This window comes from Papio anubis, chromosome 6, assembly GCF_008728515.1.
Source record: "Papio anubis isolate 15944 chromosome 6, Panubis1.0, whole genome shotgun sequence".
Taxonomy (NCBI): Eukaryota; Metazoa; Chordata; class Mammalia; order Primates; family Cercopithecidae; genus Papio; species Papio anubis.
The window spans coordinates 150,812,795-150,820,737 of NC_044981.1; the positions used below are offsets into that span (position 1 = coordinate 150,812,795).

At 41.1% G+C, this 7,943-nt stretch overlaps 1 pseudogene; it reads left to right on the forward strand.

Moving 5' to 3' along the window:
* Positions 1-1,967: 1,967 nt before the first annotated feature.
* On the forward strand, positions 1,968-3,602 carry LOC100999671 (annotated as a pseudogene).
* Positions 3,603-7,943: the final 4,341 nt, after the last annotated feature.

Here is a 7,943-nt window from a genome sequence, read left to right on the forward strand (position 1 = left end):
CCTAGTCTCCTGCAATACCCCCAGGCTTGCTAGGATTAGGAAATTCTAGCCTGGCGAATTCTAGTCAGATCGGTTCTTTGCTCTTGAACCCTGTTTCCTGCTAAGATGTTTATTAATGACAATGTGTGCCCAACAGGACATGGACCTCCATTAGCAATTCTAGTTTCACCCTGACCTTGTGATCACTCTCTGACCTTCTGCCTTGTGATCTTTTATTGCCCTATGAAACATACTGATCTCTGTGACCCACACCCTATTCGTACACTCCCTCCCCTTGGAAAGTCATTAATAAAAACTTGCTGGTTTTGCAGCTCAGGGGGATTCATGGAACCTGCTGACATGTGATGTCTCCCCCAGACACCCAGTTTTTAAATTTCTCTCTTTTGTACTCTTTCCCTTTATTTCTCAGACCAGCCCACACCTAGGGAAAATAGAAAATCTACGTTTTCTACGTTGAAATATTGGGGGCTGGTTCCCCCGATATCCAAACCTACAGTGGCCAACTGTCCCAATTCGCCTGGGACCAAGGAGTTTCCCAAGACAAGGACAGTGCTGAAACCAGGACAGATATGGAAACACTACCATAATTGGTCACCCTAGCAAGCCTAAAATGTGCCTATCACCTAAAACCTGAATCCATTGCCTAGTTGTTATAATTGTACACTTACCTCAGAATTGGTGAAATGGAAGAGATGTATTATTTATTGGACGTATACTGCAGAAAGCTCTGTATAAATATGAGTGTCCATGAATGCAGATGACAGGATTTAACATGATGTGCTTATGGAAAAGACTAATACCCATGTCCTTTCCAGGAGCTGTTTTGTGATGTTTCCTTCTAAGAAAAGTTAAAGTAGATTTGTTTCTTCTTGACTTCTTCCTTTATGCTGAGAGCAATAACCATCCCAAAGTCTATAACCCCACTGGGTCAGGCTTTCTAATGAGTGACCACAGAAAAAACAACAGACACAGGAAGGAAGTTTCCTCTAGAGAAATTTTCTGCCAGTAAAATACTGATCTCTTTTGCCCTTGAGTCCCACAGGAAATTTTTGATAGCTATTCTACAGTACAGAACTTCCTATTCACAAAACATATACACCATTAACCTAGTTAGAATAAGAATCTGCACTTCAGCCAGAGCTTAGTATCCATTGTGAGGTTGGGTCCGTGAGGAAAATGTTCAATAAGAATTGGAAATATTGACAGCTATTCAATAATTTACATGAGAGCCAAACAAGTCATAGAGGAAAATATCAAAGCAAAACTACTTATAACCTGTTAATAAGGATATACTGTGTCTTCTTCATTAAAAGTTTAAATAGGACTTTTGCTTCTTGCAGAAATTACTAAGTACCCTAATTAACCTTCATCTAGAGCTCACATAGTATATGATACTTTACTTATAAGGAAAATTTATTAAACAATTTGAGAAGCAGAAGAGAACCAAAATTTATTAACATGCATCATTAAGGTCTAAGAGTCGACGGAAAAGGAAGTGACAACAAAATTTCATGCTAAACATGATTGGAAGTGGTAGTAGAACAGCAGGTACTTATCCAAGAGTAGTTTGAATCTGGGGAGTACAAACACATTGGTTGCCTAGTGGTTTGAGTGCAAAGAACGAGGACAAAGAGATTAGACCACAAGGATAATGAGAAAACATACTACTGTGATATAGAGTAGTGCAAGGATGGGCTGTGAAATCTGACGGCCCTGGATTTGAATCCTGGCTCCATTCCACACAACTTGACCTTGGGTAAGTTACTTAAAGATGTAAGCTTCTGTTTCCACTTATTAAAATGGGGATAAGTTGCCTCAAGACACTGAGACAGGAGCATTGCTTGAGCCCAGGCATTCCAGGCTGCAGTAAGCTACGATCACACCACTGCACTCCAGCATGGGAGACAGAGCGAGCCTGTCTCTAAAATAAAATAAAATAAAATAAAATATAAAATAAAATAGGAATGCTATGTGGTTGTAGCAGATGAAAGTGCTGTTTGTGTATTAAGTTAAAATGGATAAATATTAGCAATTTCATATGCTTCAACCTAAATTGCACCTACCCCTAAGGTTGTTACAAGAATTCAGTGAAATAAGGGAACCAGTTCACCTAGAGATTAAGAACATAGTCTCTGGGCTGCCATCCACCTGGCAATGGAGTCCCGTCTGTCCAGACCGTCCCAGATCTTGCTGCCCGCCCAGTGACCAAAGTCCTTCAGGTCTGGAGGTCGCGGTGTCACAGGCTCTGCGATATGTTGATGTTGGCTGAGCAGCGGCAGAAGCAGAAGTGAGCTGTGAATATTCAAAACACTGCCTGGAGTAATGCTGATTCTAAGTTTGGCCAGAGGATACTAGAGAAGATGGAGTGGTCTAAAGGAAGGGGTTTAGGGGTTCAGGAGCAAGGAGGCCCAGATCATATTAAAGTTCAAGTTAAAAATAACCACCTGGGACTTCAAGCTACAAACAATAATGAAGCCAACTGGATTGCCCATCAAGATGATTTTAACCGGCTTCTGGCAGAACTTGCCAGAGGCAGGTAACAACAGACTCCTTAGACAACAAGAAAAAGAAATCTTTTAGTCTTGAGGAAAAGTCCAAAATCATCGAAAACTGTGTTCATCATAGGAAATTTACAAAAGAAAAGGATCTATCATCTCGGAGCAAAACAGATCTTGACTGCATTTTTGGGAAAAGACAGAGTAAGAAGACTCTCAGGGGTGATTCCAGTCCCTCCACTCCAGACAGAACGAAACCACGATGACAACCCATGCTTTCACCATCCAGGAGTGTTTTGCCAAGCGAATGGCAGCACTGAAGAACAAGCCCCAGGTCGCAGCTCCAGGGTCTGACATTTCCAAGACCCAAGTGAAATGAAAAAGGGGAAAGAAAAGAAACAAAGAGGCAACAGGTAAAAATGGGGAGAGTTATCCCCTCACCCAGTCTAAGGCCAAGCGGCCTAAAGAGGGAAAGCCTAAGAGAGATAAGGTCCAGAAGCGGCGTCCAAGGAGAAAAGAGCACGGGCAGAGGGACAGCGCAGAGGCCCCTGCTGGGACGAGAGTTCTGAGGCCTCTGCTCAGGGTGCAAGGAATTGTGTGCAGCCACCCGATGGCCAGGATTTCACCCTAAAGCCCAAAAAAACAAGAGGAAAAAGAAAGCTGCAAAGCCGGTAGAGGTAGCAGTGGACGCTACGCTGAAAGAAAAAACAAAGAAAGAGAAGAAAAGTTCTAAATGAATTCTCTCCAACCAGGACCTTCCGACCACTCAGCTGTCAGGGTGCTGCCGGAGCAGACTCCTCTGGCCTGAAGTCAGAGCAGAGTTCACCCCAGAGAGCTGGGGCACATCTTGTGACATGCCCATGGGTGGCCGAGTCTTGCCCTCTCACCATGTTTCTCCCCAAATTATGTTCCCAGGAGGGCTTTTTTTTTTTTTTTTAATGTTCTGAATCATGGCTCTCACAAACAAATACATTTTTGTAAACTCTGAAAAAAACCATAGTCTCTTGAGCCATGCAGCTTTCTTTTTAATGCTGACTCCACCAACATCTAGTTGTGTGATGCTGGGCAAATGACTTACTCTCCCTCTGCTTCCCTTTCCTCTTGCATATAACAAGGTTTTTTTTTTTTTTTTTTTTTTTTGAGACGGAGTCTCGCGCTGTCGCCCAGGCTGGAGTGCAGTGGCGCGATCTCGGCTCACTGCAAGCTCTGCCTCCCAGGTTCACGCCATTCTCCTGCCTCAGCCTCCTGAGTAGCTGGGACTACAGGCGCCCACCACCGCGCCCGGCTAATTTTTTGTATTTTTAGTAGAGACGGGGTTTCACTGTGGTCTCGATCTCCTGACCTTGTGATCCGCCCGCCTCGGCCTCCCAAAGTGCTGGGATTACAGGCGTGAGCCACCGCGCCCGGCCATAACAAGGTTATTAACAGCACCTGTTTTGTTGGCTTGTTGTGTTGGGATCAGTGGTTTGCAGACAATTAACCACGCAACAAATGTTAACAATATTAAACATCTTTGAGTACTAAGGCAGTTGGTCTAAAGTGAGCCTGGAAATAATTGATAAGCAATACAGTGTTCTATTGGCTCTTGTATAGTTTTGTCTTTATGTACATATCTAATTATTAGGTTAGTTCAAAAGTAATGATGGTTTTGCCATTAACTGATGGCAAAAAACCGTAATTACTTTTGCACCAAACTAATATCTACCTATCTGATTATCTAAGTGATAACTTAATCATGACATTTGATCATATAGGTAAATAATGTTGTGTGTATTTATATACATATACACATATATGGTATATGTATGCAGATAAATGTACATCTCCTTATTGGTGTTACATCAAAAGTTAAGCCATCTAATAATAAAGTTGACTTATGAAGTTTAATCTTTCATTTCACGCTGATACATAAAATTATAATTGATGTTCAGACCCAAAAAATTAGAAAACCAAAATACTCATTATTTAGTGAGTTTAAAAAAATGTACTAAGCAATAGCTTAACATTCTGCAGGATTAATGACCTTCAGAAGACTCTATAAACTTCTGATCAAAATAGTTAAGTAGAGATTTGGGGGGAAATGTGCAACAGAAATCTGAAATATTGACATAGGTTTTTTATTTTTTAGGATAACCAAATAAGAAATAGCAAAAATATCACATCAAAATTGTAAGATTTTAAAAATTCATGTATCATAATTTCATGAGGATTTTGATGGTCCTTTGCTCTAATTTATAATGGGCTCCACCCATAAGTTTGAAATCAACCTTATTTGGTTCAGGTATATTTTATTATCGTATTTATATTTAGAAGCCAGTAAATCCCTGGTGATTGCATTAATTTATCAGAAATAAAGGTTGAACTTATCTATTTTTTAACCTAATCATGACTTGCTTTAATTGTATAATCCCAAAATTCGGGTGCTTTTGAGATTCTTTGTGGTGTTGAATTTTCATTTTAGTTGTAATAACTTTATTTTAAAAATCTCTGGTAGTCATCAAAACTGGATGTGCAGTTATTTTAAGTTTAAGATACTCTAAAATCCCTCAAAATGTCCCTCAATAACTAAAAATTTTAATTGGCTCTTTCATGACAAATTCAGAAAGGCACCTTTCTTTTATTTTTCCAGGAGCTCCTATAATATTTACAGTTGGAAAAGCCTAAAGCATGACGGAATATTGGTGTGCTGTTATTGTAAAACTGCAAATTGGAAACCTGATGTTTCATTTCTGATTGCTGTTTTATATAATTATCTCATAATGATTAAGTTTTCTTTCTGAAAGGAAAAGAACACATTGTTTTTCCTGCATTATCTGATTTAATCATCCAAATAACAATGTGAAATATTATCAAACCCGTTTTAAAAGATGACGAAATTGGAGTGCAGAGGAATTTATTAAGAACCTATGGAAGCAGAGACTTTTGGGATTATACAATTAAAGCAAGTCATGATTAGGTTAAAAAATAGGTAAGTTCAACCTTTATTTCTGATAAATTAATACAATCACCAGGGACTTACTGGCTTCTAAATATAAATACAATAATAAAATATCTAATATCTATTATTAGATAATAAAAATCTAATAAAATAAGAGATGATCTGGGCCAGGTATGGTGGCTCACATCTGTAATCCCAGCATTTTGGGGGGCTGAGGCTGGCGGATCACCTAAGGTCAAAAGTTCGAGACCAGCCTGGCCATCATGGTGAAATCCCTTCTCTATTAAAAAATTAAAAAAAAAAAAATAGCTGGGTGTGGTGGCATGTGCCTGTAGTCCCAGCTACTTGGGAGGCTGAGGCAGGAAAATCGCTTGAACCCAGGAGGCAGAGGTTGCAGTGAACCAAGATCGTGCCACTGCATCCCAGTCTGGGTGACAGAGTGAGACTCTATCTCAAAACAAAACAAAAAAAAATTATCCAGGCATGGTGGTGCATGCCTGTATCCCCAGCTACTTAAGAGGCCGAGGTGGGAGGATCACTTGAGCCCAGGAGCTCAAGGCTGCAGTGAGCTGTGATCAGGCCACTGCTCTCCAGCCTGGGCAACAGAGCAAGACCTTGTCTCAAAAAACGAAAGGAAAAAAAGAGACAATCTGACTCAAAACCCTTCACTCATAATGACCACCCAATCAGCCTTCAGTGAACTTTTCCATGATGGCAGAGGAAGGGGAGCCTGTGTGCAAGAGAAGCGCAACCAGGTTGGGATGGAGACTACCAAAAGAAGTACATAACATCAGAAAAAGCAAAGAACGCCATGTTTTAAAGAAGAGGGATTGGTCACCTTAGCCAAGTGCCACACACAGACCCATGAAAGCATGGACTACAAAAGGCCAAACACATCTTGATGAAAAGGAAATTTTAGTGACCTTAGTGAAAGCAGTTAAGAATGGTGGAGTCAAAAGCCAGGCACCTGTATGAGGTAAGAAAGCAGAGTCAGGGGTACAGTCCACTCCTTTGGAAATTTTGAGTTCTCAAAAAGAGAACAGAGACTTGATGGTATTTAGAAGGACAAATAGCACCAAAGCCAGTTTCCCTTTTTAGGAACCTGTGGAGGAGAGGGTGGAGGCACACGAGACAGGGACAATGACTGTAGGAATGAGGTGTCAGAATTCAGAGTGACCTGAGTTCGTGATTTAGGTCAGTGGCCTAGAGGACTTAGACTTGAAAAAAAGGGCAAGCCCTTCTCTGAGACAGGAAGACAGATCATGGGAACCCACATGAACGTGAAGAAGAAGAGCAGGTAGGTACCAGCTGGTGGCTGATAGAGGGCTTATCTGGGACCTAACTGTCCTCAATAAAGGAACAGCAAGATCATTTGCCAAGACTGAGGAAGAGGGCACTAAAAGGGGGCAGAAGTGTGGGGACACTGGAAAGATCTGAGGGAACTGGAGAGTTGAACTACCAGAAACAAGAGAAGGCATTGACAGGAACTGCTGAGGACTCGGCGAAGGCTTAAGGCTCGCGGTCAATTGTTTAGTATTACCTACTCTGTCAGGAGATGTGGCTTTTCATCCAGAGTTATTACTCTATAGAGCATGAAACCAGAGCAGGCAGATAGAGCCAGCATTCAGTTTTGCTGTGTAAAAGCAGTGAAAGCATGTAGTAATCAAGATGCAAGGTGACTGGCAAGAATTATCGCAGGCCAGAAATAAACTGAGGTTCTTGCACCAGTGTTGGTGAGGTTCTTTCTCCCTGTTCTGTATATGCCAATGCCCCTATTCGAGACCAAGTGAGCCAGAAGTTAAATCATACGCCCGGGATATTTCCTAGAGAGTTCAAGTATTTCACAGTGTGGGAGCTTGACCTACAAACGCTGCTCCTGGTGTGTAAGGAAATGAGATTTTAAATCAGATCCTTACAGCGAAACATTAGAAACCAAGAAATATGCACTAACCCCTACACATCCCATGGAGAAAATGGATGGGTATACTCTGAATTCAATACAGTATTTGTGGTATGGCCCTCAGATGGAATTTTTCCCCGACTGTCACAGACAAGAATGTGGCCGATTTTGACAATCTCTTTAAAGAAACAAAGTTCTTCCTTGGTTCGCAAATCATGACAGAAATGTCATAACTTCCTTACCTCAAATTAAAGAATTTTAGAGTTGGAAGAGAGAGCTAAGATCAGGTAGATCACATCTTTAATTTCTAGAGGAGGAAATTCTCTAGGAACTCCCGTCCAAGGGGATAAAGGAATTTGCAGCAAGGTTCAGAACAAGAATCTAATTCTGCTTTTGTATCCTGCTGTGTCTCATATTAGAATGTAAATTTTGTTTCCTTTCTCTAAAATTGTTTCCTTTGTCTAAAATTTTTTTGTGAGTCTTATTCCTTAAACACTTAAAAATTAGCATTTTAAGGCCGGGCGCGGTGGCTCAAGCCTGTAATCCCAGCACTTTGGGGCGGGGCGGTAGGATCACAGGTCAGGGCTCGAGACCATCCCACAGCTATACA